The following is a 19,840-nucleotide window of genomic DNA, read 5'->3' as shown; positions in this document are numbered from 1 at the left end:
CCACAATTACCTCCAAGATTTTCTTCTCCCTTTACAACTACCACTAAGCCTATTTTCTAATTAGCCTGCCATGCACACCATCACCATAACTTCCATTTCTTAATCATTTTCAGGAAAAGGTGAGTACCTGCCCGCGTAACAACTTAACTCTTCTATTTTGAAACGACACGGTAGCGGCTGCTGCCAATGGCTCTGTTTCGGCAGAAAGAGAACTTCAATTTAAGGGCGTAAAGAACGATCTGTCTTTGAAATGATATTTTAAATCTGCCATTTTAAAGTCACCACGGACCACACCGGGCGAACAGCAGCGGAGCGAAGGTGCTCAAAGCCGCAGAGCTGATAGCCAACACTTTGCCCGAATCGCTCTGGACCGTGCTCTGCTCCAAGCTAGCCGAGTCCAGGCAGCCGCAGCTTCAGAATAAATAAAATTCGTGTATTTTACAGTCCGCTGAGCGGCGGCTGGAGGGCTCAGACCGGCAGCCTGCCTGGCACCCCCGCACCCTTACAAGGAGACAAAAGTATAAAAAGCAGCAGAATTACAAACCAGCTGTCACACTCGCAGCGCGCTGCTCGGAGCGGCACAGCCGCGGTGCCCTTTGCCCGCAGCAACAGGCTCAGCTCCAGGCAGCTCACGGCGCTGCTGCCCCGAGACGTCCCTTTACTCACGGCCCAAGTTATATTTCGCCTTTCCAGAAGTTCCCTCTCCCCGCAGTTTCTCCCGACGGCCCGGAGCGCTGCCCCGGGCGCGGCCGCCCGTCGAGGCAGCGGCAGCCGCCGCCCGCAGCCCGGGGCGCCGCGTCCCCCGCCCGCGCCCTGCCCGCCCGGCTCCCGCTGCCCGGGCAGCACGTACCGCCCGGCCGCGGGGCCCGCGGCGCCGCCCCGGCCTCCCCGCAGCGTCGTGCAGCTAAAATGGCTCCTGTCGAGAGGGGGAAGTGGTGCCCGGGCCCCGGACGGTGACTCACCGCGGGGCCGGGCGGCTCGGCTCGGAACGACACGACACGCCCCGGGGCGGCGGCCGGCGCTCGGCCGGGCCCGGCCCGCAGGTGGCGGCGGGGTGCGGGGGGACGGGCCGGCGGCGGCCGCGTGACCCGCCGGGCTCCGCTCGGCCCGGTCCCGCGTGTGCGGAGCGCGCCCGGCCCGACAGACACCGCACCCGCTCCCTTCCATCAGTAATAACTCACAGCGCCAGTTAGGCTGGAAAAGATCTCTGAGATCATCGTGTCTCACCCATGACCAAATACCCCCCTGTCAACTAGACCATGGCACCAAGTGCCACCTCCAGGGACGGTGACTCCACCACCCCCTTGGGCAGCTCGTTCCAATGTCTAACCAGCCCTTCCGTGATGAAATTCTTCCTAATGTCCAACCTAAACCTCCCCTGACACCGTTTAAGACTGTTCTCTCATACTAAACAAAATGAACAAACGCGTTTCTGTGGAACATCTCATCTTTTCAACCAATATCATCTTGCTCACACCAAACCCCTGAAAAAGAGTGAAACTGGAGGGCCAAAAAGCTTGGGGAAATTTCGTTAAAGTCAAGTACCAATAGAGCAGAGACAGACAGCCAATGTCAGAGGTGGGGTTCCTGGGATTCCTGGTAAATTTCTGATACACTGTTCATGTTCTTTAAACAAACTTTGTGCCTGGTAAACAAACCTTGTGCCCAGTAAACAGCATGCTGAAAGCCACCTAGCCCACAGCAGCGTAGGTGCTTGGGATGGGCTCTACAATCGCACAGGGCACACTGAAAGGCCTGACAGAAGTGTAATCTTAAAAATATGGCACAGCGGATGTGGACAGAGTTACTTCCACCTCGTTCCTGTAGGAAGTGTAAGCTCATGCTCTGTTTGCAGGCTGGCATGTGCACTGGTTTTCCACAAATGCCCAGAAAGGTAGAGTCAAAGCAGTGCAATGCCATAAGGGAAGGCATGGCACAGGGACCCAAGCCATGCAGCCAACTGAGAGGGTGTACCAGCAGGGCAAGGAGGTGGGAAGTGAGGAAGCAGCAGGAGCGACCTTGCAATGAGCAGGGAAGATGAGAGTAAGAAAAACTTGCAGGTACTTGTAGCAAACCCATTGAGATAAATTCAAATATATTTCAGGACAGCTGTCATTAGCGCTCCCAGTAATAACTAAACAATAATCCCACAAGCTTTGCACTGCATAAATCCCATAGTTCTATGGACATTAATATCTCCAACTACTGGTTATGTTTAATTACCAAGAAGAAAATTTTGGGGTTACTTCCAAGTAATTGAGTCCTTATGACACCTGCATGGCATTTAAAATAAAAACTGGATTGCAGTTTATTGTTTGAAGGTCAGTTACCCATGTGTGATTTTATTAGATGTAATTTGTCATTCTGTTTTTGCAACCTGCTTTAGTGGAAGATGTGAAAAAAGAAGAAGCAGTACAATTTTTATGACTTACTGATTAAAAGTATTAATAAAGTCAGTACTAAAATATCTTCACTATAGCTCTTTATCAAAATATGACTTCATTTGTATTTCTCAGTTGAAAAAAGTCCATGAGGAGACAGTGTCATTATTTTAGTCACTACATATTTTCCACATCTCATAACAGACGTATATTCTTTCTCTCTAGCAACTTAAGTCTAATCCAATCTTACATCTAAAAGCACTTGTTTCTTGTGCTGCAAAACCCTTTGTAAATCATGAGGCACAGAGGGAAGAAATCTGACCCAGGTGCACAGTGGTTACAAGGACCTGTAACATGGGCAGAGGGAGAGCACTATTTTAATAATTAAAGAAAGTCTAATAGTTATGTTTTAGAGAGGAAAGAAACAACACGTTCATATCCAGGCAATCAACTAAATTGAAAAATCATTTCATAGTGATGTATCAGCACAAGCTATGCAAACATCTTGCTGTTTCTAAGCTAAATCTGGAAGCAGTATGTTATTTAAAAGCAAATATAAAATGTAAACATATTTAGCAAGAAAGAATACAGGTGGATGTTCATCCCTGGAACCGTATCAGGTTTCTTGCTAATTATAATTTTGGCTTGAAGAAGAAGTGACCCTGCCCATTGCTGTGATGAGTATTTCCATGAAACTTAGATCACCGTTTGCCCAAAAGACATAGCTAGACACTGACCAACAGCACAGCTTAAGCCAATTTAAACAGCTTTAGCCCTCCACTCCATCCCAGCCTCATATTCCTCACACTGAGCTACTCCCACCACTCTTTCCCAGAGCAAATATTTGTGCAGCCGCACAGCGTGGCAGAGGGTGGAGCCCACCAGCAGAAAAGTTAAGGCTGCACAAATAAATAAATAAATAAATAATGCACAATCCAATTTTCACATCGCTGTTGGCCCCAGCTCCCGCAGAAACACATGCCAAATCATGTGCTCCGAGGGGAGCAGTGAAGCCCAGCAGGCCTGGATGTGGCTCTCACTTCTGCTAGCCTCAAGTGAGAACCCAAGCAAGCTGCTTCTCTTTTCACACCCTGCTTTGGTAATCACCTCCGTCCTTTACAACTGGCTTTGAAAGCTACAGGTCTGCAAGGACAGGATGAGATGGGCTGCCAGGAGTCACAGCAGCAGAACAAAGCAGCTCTCCTGCACAAGGGGCAGCCTGAAACTGAAGCCACACGAGGACACACCAAGAATGATGTGCTCTGGAGTTATTCTGCCCCACCTGAAAGACATACCATTTAGTCTCATAAAAACAAGCCAAAAGGAAGGTTTGTGACTGTTCAGCTTTCAGTTTTGGATGGGGGCTGGGGAGGAGAAAATACCGCTTCGATGAAGGAAAGGGAGCAGAAAATTTAGATCCAAAAGCTCTTTTTATTTTTCTGCTACATTATACACAAGTTCACCACATGAGAAGCCCTAGCAAGCCCCCATTTATGTGACACCCTGTGATACCATTCCTAAAGCAGCTCAAGATGCTGCAACTCCTTTCCACTCTTGCAACAGCAATCCCACTACCCTGCTCCTAGCTCAGGCTCATACAGTCACCTCATGCAGACTTGGAGCTTCATCAAATTCTATCTCAAGACTGGATAAAAATCTGATTTAAGAAGCTTCTGGTTTGTGTTTGTTTTTGTAGGATCCCAGTATCTCAAGCTTTGCAAAATAGTGTGTCTCTGGAAAGGAAGGAAAAATTCCAACAATGCGATTCACAAGCACAGCCCTAAAGAACACCTGAGCAACGGATATACCCAACATGACACTGTGTATGGAAGGACAACACTTGAACCTGCTTTCACCCAAGTCTTAACACCCAGACTCCTGCACCTTCTGCTCTCCTTGTGTACAACACCAAGAAACGTTAGTAGCGGTGCTATCACATTTTAATCCAATAAATATTATGTGCATCTATCACAGTGTTACTGTCCTGGTATTTTGGGTTTGTGGGCCAGCACCTCTTACATAAAACACAGGCTGACACTGCTGTATGTTTCTAATGCTGACCAATGCATAATGACCTAAATATTTACACACATAGAAATTGCATCAGGAGATAAGGTAACTTAATCCTATGCCCAAAGGGAGTATATACTAGGACTTTAGGCATAGAAAAATTCCTACCATTGTGTTATTTAAAAACACAATCACAAATTCAGGCAATACACTTCTGGTATTTTTAAGACAACTGTTTGCCAACTACAAATGTGCATTTTCAAAGATTTCAATAGAAAAGAATCTCAGAGAAGAAATGGTGATTACACCTGGATAGTAACCCATGCAGCTATCAGTTAATTTGCAATTTAAAGGTATGGTTTAGTGATATTTTAATGCACATTGTGAAAGTAGAGCAGAATCAATTTGAGAAAATACAGTCTACTTTTACCCTGAGCTTGTCTTCTGAACTTTAGTTGAATTGTTGGAAAAGAAAGGTAAAATTAAACAAAGTGCACATTAAAAAGCCTCTATATTTTCTGCAGTTGAGAGGGGCCATCCATGTTTAATTGAAATCCTTCAGAGAGTAAATGTCATTTTTACAAATACACAAGGGACTTTTTCTCAAGTCTGTGATAGCATAAGTCTCCAGAAAAGATTCCTTGTTAGCAGAAGGGCTAGAGAGGTTTCTGAAATTAAATGGATTCACAATTGAGCACCAGGAAGCTTTAACCTCGTTCATTTTGTCCTTTCAACTGTGCCTCCAGTGTTTCCTACTGAAGGCAGATGCTGCCTTTGCCAGCAGTACAGCAACATCCCACACAACTTCAAACCCCTGACCTTATACAGCCTTGCACAAACTCTTCTTGGATCACCTCTAGGTTACATCCTAGCAATGGGAAGCCTCTAGGAAAATCTAATTTTCCTCACTCTTTCAAGTTCCTCCCTTCCTCCTTTTGTTATAGGTTTGCCTCTGCTGAGAATCTGGGTATATTCTCCTTTCTACTGACAAGCAAGCTGTGGAGGAAAAGAATTGCTAAAATCCAAGTAGTAGATACAGCTCTGACACAGGATAATCTTATTCACTCTCAGCCAGAAACTAACAGGCTCCCTGGCACTTCTTTACCAACCCCAACCATACTTTTCCCTTCCCATCCTCTCCTTGCACTGGTTCTGATCCATGTGGTACCTGTTAAGCCTTCCACTGATCCTATTAAATGCCTTACTGTGGCAGAAAGCTGACTGGGGTGGGTAGGGAATGCTGGCTGCTCTTAAACTGGATCAGACTGTGATGAGCACTGCCAGCCAAGAATATTAGACCTCCCTCTGTGGTAGTAATAACTAGTACACTGGGCCAGCACTCAGGTAAATTTTTCACCCTAAGATTCACATGATTGCACAACAGCCACCAAAAAAAAAAAAAAAATTACTTGGGAATGTTAAAGGCAGAGGGGAGGGACAGAGATACTGTTTAACCCATGGCTTTCTGACCTGAGTTAGCTCTTATTCCATCCTCCCTCTGCACACTCCTTGTCTGCTTGTTTCAGAAAGTGCACTGAAAGTTATTTAACATTCTATAAATACCCCTGCCAGTAAGTGTGACAAAAGTCACACTTGTAAACCCACAGCTCAAAGGCAAGTCATGCAAAGAAATGAAAATAGAGATAGGACAAATTTATATCTCATACTACTTCTCTCAGTGAGCTTTAGACCCCACAAAAATAATGAAACAAAAAGAGTTAAATCATGATCTGCAAATATTTGCAAAATTCGCAATTGCAAATTGCAATGAAATGTTACCAGGTTTTCCCAGGACAAAAATGATAAATCGACATGTGTCACCTAATGCTATTGGTAAGCACTCTCAGACAGACAGTTAAAGCTTCAGCACCCTAAAATCCAGCTCATTTCTAATTTTCTAATTTCCAGTTCTTCATTCAGAATCACTAAACTGATCCAAAAAGGTCAACTTTCCTTACAACTTTGAACACCATCTGCAGAAACTGTTCCAGCAAGACAGTTGCTACAAGAACACCCTACAAGAAACAAGGCAACTAACCAGAAGGAAATGGACAGAGGAATGCATTTTATACCAACAAAGAGCCAACTCTATCTGGAATTACTTTTCTAAAAAACTAGAAGAGCTTACTGTTTGAAAAGGCACAACTTGTTATTGAAACAAGGCAGAAAATAGTATAATTCTAATTAAGGCCCAAGCACAGCATTGCATTATAAAGGCAACACTATTTTATATACAGAACACCTCACTGCAACATACTTGCAACAAACAAAGCCAAAATGAACTCATTTTGTTACTGAATTACTGAATATCCCAAGAGAACCAACAAGGGCATAGCAACATCATGTCTTTATTCCGAATTATCACACAGAATGTGTATCAACTCTGACAATTCCTTTAAAATATACTTTAATAAAATACAAATCTGTACAACCCTGACTGCAGTAAGATTATGCTAGATCCTTAACTTTGCAAAGGAAATGATCACTTGTGGGTACAGCTGGTTAGAAAGACAAGTATTAGCTTGCCTATCTATCTCTACAGATTTGTACTCACAGCTTTTAAGCAAATATGGATTTCCCACTACTGTGCAAGAAAGATACAAAGGGGGTACAAGACATGAAGTAAAATTTATAAATACTGATAAAATTCAAAGACATATGAATGAAAAATAGTTCAGAGTTTCCAAGAATAAGAACCAATCTTTCCAGTTTTGATTCTTGAAGAAGAACAGCAAACCCAACATCATCCCAGAAGCTTCAGATCCCCCACTGTTATACTCCTTCAAAGCTGCATTAACAGGATGGTTGTATTTGCTCTGGAATCCTTGCAAGGATAGTTTTTGAAGAATACTAGCTTAATCTGAAACCATTAGAGATGTCACTGCACAAGCAGTGACAAACTTGGCCTTTGCTCTTTTCCTTTCTTCTTTCACACACTAACACAAAATCCAGAACTATTTGTAAACAGGTTGTTCTGTAGTCTTTCTTTTTGATGTTGGAATGTTGTAATCCCTGATGCAAGAAAGAAAACAAATCGGAGATGTGAATGTGCAGAAATACATACTAAGTGAAACTATATTGCAAATACATCCAGAAGGAACATAAAACCGAGGGCTGTGTAAGTTTTATATGGTCCAACAGTGGTTTCTTAACTGGGACACTTTGTAGTTTGCTAAAAATCCTCATTAAAAAGCTGTAACTGTATTTTTTCTTCTGCTCATTCTGTGAGTCACTCACTACATTTTTGGATGTTGCAACACATTTATGAATAATAAACATATTGGGAAGAAGAAAAAATAAAACCAAAACAGTGTTCATGGTGGATTTTTTTAATGTCTGTATTTATCAGTATAAAAATCAAGAACTTCTGAGATTTTCAGAAGTTTCTATGCAAGGAATGCTATTAATCACAGACAAAGTATTTGGTACACCCAGACACTAGTGCACAGACACATGCCAAAGTTACAGCACAGCAGTGTCAGTATTGCTGTTATTGTTTGGCCTCTTTACAGGGTGGGAGCAGAAAGGGAGGGATCACTTGTTCCTCATCAAACCCTCTCCTGAGGAAGAACGGCTAGGCACCGCCCTTAGCTAGACAGTTCTGGACCCAAAGCCACAGCAGCCTTTTTTTTTTTTTAAACTAATTTTCTTTTAAAGACCAGAGGGTTAGGTTGTGGAGGCTGTGCAGTCCCAGAAAGCCACCCGTGCTACAGGAAATTACTGTTGATGTCTTAAAGAAGTATCAGGGAATTATTTATCCACATTTGTGTTTTGGACAATAACAAAATGGGCATCTGACAGATGCCTGTGTCAGGGTGGCTGGTGCAAGTTTTTCTACTGCTCCAGTCAGATGAAGAAATGTTTGCTTCTATTCTGATTTCTTTTATCCTTTCAATCTTTCCACCTTATGCAGACCACACTGGCTACCTCACACACATGTGCTGACTCCCTGTGTGGATGCAGACAAAATTAATGGAATTAAAGGAAATCCAGATAAACATTATTTTTAGAAAAATGTTGAGCTAGAGTTCCATGAATATTTTAGATTCTTACAAGAATGCAACAGGGTATTTCTCCACTGCTCAGGATATGAACACAAAGGAAAGGAAAGCATGTTTATTACTGCTCTTCCAGCTGCTCTAATTAATGGAGAAAGATAAAAGCAGTAACTTGGAGAGGCAGGAGACAGAAAATGAATTGTGAAAAAAAGAAAGCTCATGTGTATGAATCAATTTTCCATTGCAACTCACTCAGGCAGACACCTGGCTATTAAAGAACAGTTAGCTAGAAACGCAACCTGGTTACTTGGTTGTTCAGGAAATAATATTTTTAGTAGCAGGCTTACCTATCCAAATACATGCTACATTAACCAATTGGTGAATACATAAATCATGAAGAGAGGGAAGAAAAACAAAGACTGCAGGACACAAAAAGGAGGGGTGTTGAGCTCAGTGTTGCAGGGAAGGGGAGCTGGCTGCTGGAAGGCCAACATTTTTATCTCTCAGCCACATTTCAAGTCACAAAAACAACAGCTTTCACCTCTAAGCTCATCTTCAGCCAGGCAAGCAGTCCTACCAGCAAATCCTGTAAGACTGACATCCTGTGGATCTGTCCAAGAAACCAAACCATCGCCTCTGTTATTGTCACTTGCCCATAAAAACAAGGTACAGCAGTCACTCATATCCTGAACAGGGATGGAGTTTCAGTTCCAGAGAGAATTGCTGCTACTATGATGTGTTTTCCAAAAGCCTCCCAGGAATCATCTTTCTTGGTTCTGTGGTTTAGGGAGCCCTGAAATCAAAACTGGGAACCAGAGGCTAAGAGAACAAGAAGGCATTATGGCAGGTACAGTTTCACATATGTGATTTTTCTCCTTTCTTCTAACAGAGGTCATTCTGTTATTAATGGAAGCAGCTCAATATTCTCCCCAAATAACCTGTCACAAAGATTTAGTATTCTCAATGCTACATTCAAAGTACTATATATAATTTATATTTATTATTTCAGTCTAATTCTGTCTCTTTGGCATTTCAATATATATGTTTAACCTTATAATCCATTTTCTTCTGCATTTATTGAAGGTCCATAAGGTTTAAAGATATGTGTGCTCTGAAAAACACCCACTAGAACTGAGTGATTTCAACTCCCTTCACCATCAAGGAACAGAAGTGCTCACATTCTAGCACTGTAGCCTAAATTCAGAGTGTCTCATCTACTGCTTCCCTGTAACTAATTTTATTTCTTGAACTTTTCCTTTTAATGCTCCCCATATTTAGCAAGATTCATTAAAAATGTTTTCCAGCTTTGCATAACAGACAAAAATATATCACTTGTGACTGAGATCACAGAAATCTTCATGTGTGAGTAACTGAAGAGTAACATCAAACTAATTTAATTTTAATATTCAGAATAACAATAATTAAAATAACCTTTTTAAGACAGTAGTGAATTATCTCATTGAGGAAGGAGAAAGAGTAGTGAAAACTACTTTTTTGTTTCTTTTTTCAGTAATTGCTCTCATCCTCAGGCCTGTTGGTTTTATGATATGATCCCTTGCTGCTTTGCATAAGCTAGCAGCAGCTTACTTCCTGCTACTGTTTCATGAGAAAATGAATTCCCCTACCATAAACAAGCACCCTTTAATTCTTTTATTGCTAATCCTTACTTGCATGCAGCTGGCTGCTGCTTCCCCAGAAGATCCTAAATAATCTGTCTCGGGGTTGTGGTTCCAGGTGATTGTAACAGTATTAGGCACATTATTTCCACTTAACTTTCTGAGAATACACTAATTTCCCTTAATATACTAAAATATACTAAATTTCCCCCTTTCTACTCAAGTAGATGACATTATTTAGTAAATGTTTTCAAAGTTACCCAAGTAAGTTATTTGTGCATCATTCCAGCAAAAATCAAATTTGGAGGTACAGGATTTATGGAACAAAATTATACAACACATTGGAAAATTCAGTACACAACAAACAGGAAAAATGCTGCCTGCATTATCAGAAAACACAGATTTGCATTTTTGTGGTGAGATGGTGGCTGGATATCAAAGAGGGAGAAAATAAAAGGACAGAGCACCCTGCTTTGGGTACAAATCTACAGGTACAATGCCCAGGGAACAATTCATGCTTATAGGCAGAAAGAAGTAGGCTGAAGACCTGGCCTGAGGATCTGCAGGTCAGAGTTAATGCAGCAAAAAGTTGTTAATAGACAAAGCAAAACAGAGGAATGGGGGAAACAGTGTATAATCATTTAGTAGTTGTGTTGGCCCACTTTGAGCTTAAAATCATTGCATATTATCACTATCTGACATAAAAAGTCCCTATCGCTCCTTTCTGTAAGTCACGACAAGGTCTCCTTGGAGCCTTCTCTTTTCCAGGCTCCGTCAGCCTGGCTTTGTAGGAGAGGTGCTCCAGCCATCTGATCATCTTCATGGCCCTCCTCTGGACCTGCTCTAACAGATCCATGTCTTTGTTTTTGCTGAGAAGGCCAGAGCTGGATGCAGCACTCCAGCTGGGATCTCCCAGAGGAGAATTGCCTCCTCACCGTGCTGGCCACACCAATTTTGCTGTGGCCCAGGATGTGATCAGCCTTCCAGGCTGCAAGCACGCACCTGTTGGCTCATGTCCAGCTTTTCATCCAAAAGAACCCCCAAGTCCTTCTTCACAGGGCTACTGATATTTTGTTTTGTTACAAAGCTCCTCTCTGCCATCAACATCACAGAATCATAGAATAGGTTGAGTTGGAAGGGTCCTTTAGAGATCATCTAGTCCACCCTATTCATCATGGATAGGGACTCCTTGCACTAGATCAGGTTGTTCAAAGCCCCACCCAACCTGACTTTGAACACCTGTTCATCCACACCATCTCTCTGACTCTGAGTAGAGCAGAAATACACTTCTACTAGCTATGGAAACAAAGCCCCAAAAAGATCTCCTTGTCATCCATTATTTTCACTTTTATTAAACACCGAAAGTACAAAGAGTTGAAATCCTTAGGGGAAAAAAAGAACAAATATCATTACTGAGCTAAAACAGAGCAGGTGGAAGGCTGCTAAGTCATATACTTTTTTCCTCTACATCCCCAATGAGGTCTTACTGCCTCACTTTCCCCATTACTTTCCCCTCAGGTATGATCACTGGCACCAATTCCAAGCTAACAACCACACCTGACTCCCCACAGAACTGCTCAGGGCTTTCTGTACCTCCCTCCTCATTTGTAAAGCACAGCAAAGTAAGTCCTGACTGTCCAAAAGGAATTGGAAGATCTTGAGTTTGAACTCTTGGTCATAGCTAACTGGGAAAGCTCTGGTGCTTCACTGATGGCTATCATTCATTTAGAAAATCCGATCATTAGTTACGTGAAAAAACTGCTTGTCCACATTTCATGCTCTTAATCTCCTCAAAACTATATCACACTAACACTATGTTCAAGAGCCAAGGGGAAAGAAATTTAAGATGTAATTACAGGTATCTTGTCTTCAATGCTATTTGGTAGCAGCACTCAGATTTGAGTCCATTTTTCTCACATTTAACAAAAGGTAACACTGTTCTTAAAAGGACACCAAAAAAATCCTTCAGTAAACAAATATCCACACACTAAGCTAGATGAGAGGGATGTACATTTCTCACTACAGGTAATCAATAAAACTCAACAGTCTTCGGCAAGCATTGGTCTAGATCCCAGTTATTCAACAGGAGTTTAAATTATCACAACTGGGACTATTCAAGTTCTTTTGTGTCTCATTTCCCTGGCTCATGTTCTTATGGTGAGAAGGAAAAAGCTAGTTTGGATTGCCTTTCTCTATTTCTTCCCCTTTCTAATTTGTTTTACCTTATTTTCTTTCATTTCCAGCTCTATTCCCTATTCTTCAGGCATATAAATGAACATTCAAGGCACATTTTGTAACAAAGATAGGAAAATTCAATTGTGGTGGCTCTCCAGAGCAAAAGCATGGAGACATCTGCTTTTAAGCCACCCGAGCTCTGATCATGTTCCAGCCAGAATCCACATACAATTGTCATTTCCTCCCTGCTTATCTGGAGATGGTAAGTAATATTTTTCTGGCAGATGAAATGAGTAATCCCAAAAAAGGGCTTCGTCCCCAGAATGGTGAAAAAAAAAAACCCAAACAAAAACACCTTTGGAATTTTTATTTTTACTTGTCTCCAATTCAGTAACAAACTGAAAGCCATGATTTGAAAAAACTTAGGTAGAAAGTTGGAGCACATAAACAACAAAGCACCAGTGACAGCATTCATAATGCCACCTTCTCACATCTAACCTCCAGTTTCTTTAACGCAGTATCTAAATCCAGTTGTTTCCCTAATACTTCCCATTTAGGATAGGTTGCTCGGCTAAAAAGCAGTCCTCCTGCAAACAGTGCTATGCAACAGAACCACAATTATGCATTTTCTCCCTTAAACAATACCTGAACAAATACTTCTGCCTATTGAAACACCTATAGAAAGACTACTGCTCAGTCTGGTAATAACATATACAGAATGGAAATTTATATCTGAACATACATGTTCCAACTCCAAAAAAAAAGATGGGGAGAGTTGATTTGGTTATCCACCACATCATAAAATAGAAACTCCAACAAACTACACAGTGTCTAACTTCATTTAATGTTGCCACATGTCTTGATGTCCATCTGAAACAAGGAAAGTCAATTCAGGAGACCTAGAGGATTAAAGAATAAAAAAGAGTAATATTCTTGACAGGTATTGAGGCAAAGTCATGAGATCTGAAACCTAGTCTGAATCTGAAAGTATGGGAAGAAGTACACAGTATTTTGCAGTTATTCTCTCTAAAAAAATACTTATTTTTTTTTCCTTCAGGAAAACTTGAAATTAGCAGTTTTCTTTGACTAACATGTATGGATTTGGGAAAAGAAGCAAAATCCCCACCTACCTGGTAAACACAGTGGAGGGCTTGTACAATAACAGTCTCATGTATGACTTGACCTTTCAGCTGCTAGTCACACACAATGATGAAACAGAGACTACAAACCTCCATTTCTGATTCAGCTTTTATCTCAGAGCCACAAAACACAAGATCTACAAAGGTTAACACAATGGTTTTCTCACAGAAAACACACGAAGACCTTTTACGCCAACAACATCCTGAAAACATGCTGTCCTGAAAATCTGTTCTGTCTGACCTTTGCTTTAGACTGCCCCAAAATGTACAGACTTTAGGTAATGCATTTGCAATAATTCATCTCAAATGAGGTACACAATGATGCAATCACCCTGTCTCCTCCCAAAAGAGTACAATAATGATAGAAGTATATTGGTATATTCGAGCTTAAGGACAGGAAAACAATTTAACATCAATAGATGCATCCTGGAAAAATTTCAGAAACGGTCATTTGCAAATAATATCAAAGTGTATTTCTGACTCTCAAGTCAAGTTTTGCTACATTATAATATCAGCATTTGAAAACTGAATTTGAAAAATTCTTAGTAGTCATTTTATAAATTCTTCAGACCAAACCTATTAACCCACAAAATTAGATCAACTAAGAAAACCTGAAAAAAAACAACCCTAGAGGTTTGTTTTGGATGGCTTAAAATGAAGGTTTCAATTGAAAAAGCATTCAGTGAAAGACAGCTGCACAGAGCACATGGAAATTCAAACACATAAGAAAAGAGCTCAGATCTACCTCAGTGGAGGTAAGCAGGTGCTGGGGGATCTATACTCTGTGCTAAACTACATGTGGGTATAATTCCCCTTTATCAGAGTAAAATGCTGGCACAGGTCTGCCAGCACAAGGTTCGAGAAAGGTTTCCAGTTCTACGTTCTGTGGATACATCTCATTTCCAGTATCTCCACTAACACACCAGTGATTTCCTTAACCTTTCCCCCAGCAATTTCTCAGCAGTTACCAGAAACTGCCTCAGCTTTGCCACCTAAGCTACTCAGTCCATTTTGTGTGAAATAAATAAACTGTTTTAACCAGGTAAGTTAAGCAAAATAATTTTGGCAGAAACAGAAGGGTTCCTGTTTTCAGCTGGCAGGTCAGGAGCAGTAAATGCAAGCAGAAGATGAGTGACCAGCTGCTGGGGGTGAGGGGGTGACTGATGCAGAAGACAAGCAGACATCACAGCTATGGACTGTGCTCTAGAGATTCATTGTTTGTTAGACAACACATTATTATCACAACATAAGCTGGATGTTGGATTCAGCAGTGACAAAGTTGGATCAGACAGTGTTCCTATGGCAGTACATGAACACTAAGCACTGTCACTATCCTTTTTTTGACCAGTCTTGCTGTTCTCTTACCCACAATACCACTTCCCTTGCCATTTATCTTAAAAAATACGAAATCCCATGACACAGGATGGCATAACCTCATCACCTCTTCAGTAAACTGGTGACAAAGTCCACCCACAGCTTCCCTTAAAACAAACAAATCTGCTGTAATTCTCTTGATCAACAGTGGAACTTAAAAACAACAGACCTTTCAATTTCTCCTAGAACTTTCCCTTTTAACAGAATCAAGGAACAGAGAACAGATACTAGAATGCTGCTCAATACCCTCTTGCCTGGAAGAGATCTTTAAAGATCTGCAGCAAGATGCAGGATCCTACAGCTTTTGCACCAACAGTTCCACTGCTCCACTACCAGTTCATGTCCCCTCTCCAAAGAGCCCAAACACACTCCAGAATTGTCCAACACAGGCTAATGTGCAAGCTGCTGGAAATGGCACAGTGGCAGTGCTTCTCTGGGCAGCAGCAGATGCTGAAAAACAGAAGCTGCAGCAGCAGATACCGTGTGAACAACCTTCTGCCAGGACTTGGAGAGTGCTTGGCTTCCTACCTGAATCCATGACAAGCAAATGAGTCACAGAACAAGGTCAAGCAAGCTGAAACACCTCATTAAATTTTGTTGATGCCTGTATCACCAGGAACTCCAGACAATGTAACAGCTTAATGTCACTATTGTATTCATGAAGGAAAAAAAACCCAGGATATCCATTGCCTAGAGTAGACAAGAGGGTTTTAGGACTAAGTTTTAACAAGAAAAAACTATTTCTGTACACACATACAAATAAAAGAAGGAAGTTAAATTCTGAAGAGTGGGCAAAATTACATCTTCACTGGCCACAGGTATGCTCGATTAGGAACCAAATGGGAAGTTTGCACAACAGCTACAGAGAAATAAATTCCACAAAGACACCTAACTTGACTATTCTGATTATAGTGGCTGTGGAGAGGTGGAAAATCAAATAACAGTCAGATAACACAGTCCTACTGCTATTTCTAGCATTTGTTAATTCACGGTGCATAATCATCCTACACATAAAAATTTGTCCTGTTAAGCATACAGTCAGCTACATAGCTCAACTATTTAACAGTATTTTGTTTAAATCTGATATGCCTCTGAGATGGACACTTAACAATTCTGACAAGTTTAATCTCACCCTCAAACATTGTTTCACCTCACAACAAGGAAAGGAAACTCACTAAATATTACAAACACTGTAAGATGTCACAAAGTGGCAAACTACAACCCATGAGTGCACTTTCAAAACAGACACAATGTGGCAATACTCATTACCATCTTACATTAACACAAGTTTTATCCAAGTACTGAAACATCAAAATAGAATGTCAAATTCACTGTTCTCTGATTCTACCATTTTCAGAGAAGAAACTAATTAAATAGCCTAACTAGAACTCTTTAAAACTGAAAACATCCAATCTGATTTGTACTTTTGTTATTAGGTCAGCTCCTGCATGTCCTAGAAATCAATAGTGCACTATTATTAACTCAAATGAACAGAGCAACAGGCATATGGGCCAAACCCTAGAAATCAGTGGAAACACTCACATATACATGCTTTCAACTCTAAAGATAGTGACTTACAAGAACTTGGCCTCCTCAAGTTTCAGTTGTTCTCAACAACAAAACTTCTAGTAAACTCATCATATACGGAAAATATTTTATTACCTTAAAACCTTCATAGGATATCTTAAAGTGTGAGTGAAAAAGCCAAACCAAAACCACTGTAAAAGATCGAACATCAGGCTTTTGATACCATATATCGCTAGAGTACATGAAATAAAACAAGTTTTTTACAGAAAGAAATAATTCAGTGTTTTAGAGTATATTTGTCTTAGTTCAGCTGCCAGAGGGAAAAAATGTGTCTGTTTGTTATATCAAAAAGAATGGACTATGGGATTCTAAAGCATCATCTCATAGCTATCTAGGCTCAAGTTCAATTCCCAGGCCAAATTAAACCCTCAGGTTTACTGTGAAGCTGCCTGAAAAGGAGTGTTGCAGGTAATACTTCAACTTGATTCAGGCAGTCAGTCGTGTTTCAGGTTACAAAATTATTTCACTGACATACCCTCTGTTGTTCTAGTGACTGCCAGGGGTGTTCTGCTGCCAGGCCATGTGCACATTGCCTGCCTCTGTCTGCTTGCAGCAGATGTGGCTGCAGGAGAGGAATGCTCGAAGGACAGAGAGATGGTTAAGGGGAGAGCAGTGAGCAGCTGACTTCTGAACACTGAGCAATGTCCTTGCCTATCTAAAGGCAGAATTTTTTTTTTTTTTGATCCCTGGATATAACTGACAATACCCTGAACAAAGAAAGATGATACACCAACCTGGGAATAGGAGGGGACTCTGTAAAATGAGGACCTGATATCCTGTCACCAGCTGCCACCAGATGCTGATACCCCAGAGGAAAGTGTACAAAAATTAATCACACTCCCAGAAGTCACATTAAGCACCAAGAAAAAATGGTTCTCCTGACCCAAGAGAAAACCAGCCAAGTTATGAAGTATGGCATTTTATTGTAATCTTGTCAAGATAGCAACATGTGCTACAATACATGGAAAGCACTGCAAGTAATCTTGTTTTTTCAATCTAGGAAAAAAAGCAGGTGAATGGAGTACAGTCCTTCCCCCTTCTACATACACTGGAAAAATCCTCCACCAAAGCAGTTGAAAGCACATCTTTGAGAAGAAAACCCCAGTAACGTTAAACACTCTCAGCAACTGCAAATCCACTACAATCCTTTAGTGCCCTCGTTGCTACTTATTAGTTCAAAGTACAACATGCCTATCTTTATCTCTCAGGCACTGGATGAGAGATAAATATCATGTATTTTCCTTACACACATGTATGATATATACAGGCACCATTTCCTCTCTCAGATGTACAATCTGCAATTTTGACACCTGGCCTCCAAACCCTAGATCACTTTTGTTGCTGTGCCCTTAGTAATGTTTCAAATCCTTCCTCATGTGTGAGCAGCAAAACCAGACATGGAATTCCTGTGATCTTACTAATGCCATGTACTTTCCTACTTCTATGCAATATTTATATTGCTACACAGCCAAAGACCACACTTCAGTTGTAGCATTGCAATGAAAATTCCTGTTGAGATGATTTTCTGCACAAATTCTTAAGCCCTCTTTCAATAAATCACCAGTCTGAAGACAGTCCCCTCTCATGCTGCTGTAACCACAATCCTGGTTTCTTTGTATGTGGCTGCATGAAAAATGCCTTCTGATGGATGCTGATCATTTTAAAAAATTATTTGGAGCATTGTGTACTAGTAACTTGTTCTGCACGTGCACAAACCTGCACATAATATGCTGGTAATGATGCGATATCATCACAAAAGCTGTGAATATATTGAAATTAACCAGCCTTACACCAAGATCCAGCCCCCAGGGAACCTCACAAGAAACAGCTGCACTCCCATAGAAGAAAGTCACGCCTAAGTTCCTCTCTAAACTAAGAAAGATTTATGAAGCAACTTTGCCAATGTTTGTGGTATTTATTCCACAGTGACTCCATGGCACAATTGTTTTAAACTCACACTTCACTGCAGACTTAGTAGATATATCAGGACACAATATAGGGTGAGTCTGCTACAATATAGCAGTTGATTAATAACTTAGGAATTTGGGAGATGTGGGTTTTTTACAATTCAAAATGCTGGGAAGCAAGTTGCTTTAAGTCTACTGTAAACTGGTCTTTAACAATCATTAAGTCATTTTGAAATATTCAGAACAAGTAAGCCCTGGCTTGTCATTTATTTCAGAGGTCCCATTTTAAAGTCTTCAATTTTTCAGCCAGGAAAACAATGAATAATGTGAGTAAGGAAAATCATTCATAGTATTAAATAAAGATGTTTAGGTTCCTTTCTCTAGTAAGGAAAAAAACTCAACAAACCAAAAGAACAGTTAGTAGACTAGGTAACCAACCAAATAAAATTGTACTTCAGCAGCATCTTTCCATGTACATAAACATATACACAGGATTCATGAAGCTTGTAGCATCGCCTATTAGGCAGCTGCTGAACACTTCCAATGCAAGATGCTGCTTCCAGCTGCTTGTAACTTGGCCAGACTTTGACTGCTTGGGTTGAAATTTTCCAAGCTGAATGTCTGCCTTAGGCTAAATTTTGTTCCATGTGCTGTAGAAGTTACCTCTGAGTGAGGGGTCCAAAAAAAACGCAGACTAGGATTAGAAGAACTCAGCCAAAATACTTGAGCTGTTTTTGGAAAAACAAAAAACAAACAAACAAAACAAAACAAAACAAAACAAAACAAAAAACAAAACAAAACCAAAACCAAAAACAAAAACAGGGAAAATGCTTTCTCCTAGTGGCAATAGGCATCTGGCAAACTTGAAAGGCTATAATGCTCTTTCATGTCCTGATGACAGATTTGAATGAGGGGTGGAGCCATATATTGGAGGTCCCCCTTTTGCTGCCCCCATGAAAAGTCCACCTACATTTGGTCAAATGTCCAAAAGCAAAATGCACTGTGTTCATTTTCAGTAGGTGTTTGCTAGGCCACATCCACTTTCTTCTCAGCTCCTCATGGTGATCACGATCAGACAACACAAGGGATGTGAGCAAGTACAGCAACACAGACCACAGCCATGACCTATCACCACTGGTTACCCTCAACAGGGGGCTCTGACAGCAGAGTCACAGGTGTCACATTACAAATCCAGCTGATGAAGGACAGTGACACAAATATGCTACTTCAGGCCACCTATCTGCTTTTTGGCACTTTTCCTAAGGGAAATCTAGGAAGTTACTTCCAAAATGCAGTATTAAAAACATGATAAGCAAAGCAGCATTTAGAATCTATTAGAACTAAGTGGCCTATGGTAACTAAAAATGTCTTCTAGTGTTCATATGCATCAATCTCTAATTAGATCAATCTGTATTTGCAACTGACCTGGTCACATTTTTTCCCACTGAAGCTTTGCTATAATTAACACACAAACTCCTCTTTTTGCCCTTGTTCTCTAGAGCATTACCACACACTTTCAAATCACAGGGGAAATTATTTCTTTTCTCTCAGGTTTTTTTTATGGTTCTCATCACTACAGTAATCTGTAAGATAAAGGATACTGTTACCCGCTTATTTTTAATGTGGGAAACTAAGATAGATTAAAGCAAAAAG

The 19,840-nt window shown here is 41.0% G+C and overlaps 1 protein-coding gene across 12 annotated transcripts in view; it reads right to left on the bottom strand.

Moving 5' to 3' along the window:
- The window catches only part of ELF1 (E74 like ETS transcription factor 1), an 86,142-nt gene that overhangs the window by 63,977 nt on the left and 2,325 nt on the right, over positions 1 to 19,840 (bottom strand). For 2 of the 12 annotated variants that reach the window (XM_056493757.1, XM_056493820.1), the window contains exon 1: positions 851 to 1,019. The exons of 4 other annotated variants lie outside the window; for them this stretch is intronic. The gene's annotated coding sequence lies outside the window, so the exon portion shown is untranslated. Of the gene's footprint in view, positions 1 to 544; positions 804 to 850; positions 1,020 to 19,840 lie in introns of those variants that run through there. 6 more of the 12 variants (XM_056493743.1, XM_056493773.1, XM_056493813.1 and 3 more) reach the window with 5 other exon arrangements.

Source organism: Oenanthe melanoleuca, chromosome 1 (assembly GCF_029582105.1).
Source record: "Oenanthe melanoleuca isolate GR-GAL-2019-014 chromosome 1, OMel1.0, whole genome shotgun sequence".
NCBI classification, from domain to species: Eukaryota; Metazoa; Chordata; class Aves; order Passeriformes; family Muscicapidae; genus Oenanthe; species Oenanthe melanoleuca.
The sequence above is the reverse complement of the archived record's forward strand: the minus strand, read 5'-3'. Positions and strand labels throughout refer to the sequence as shown.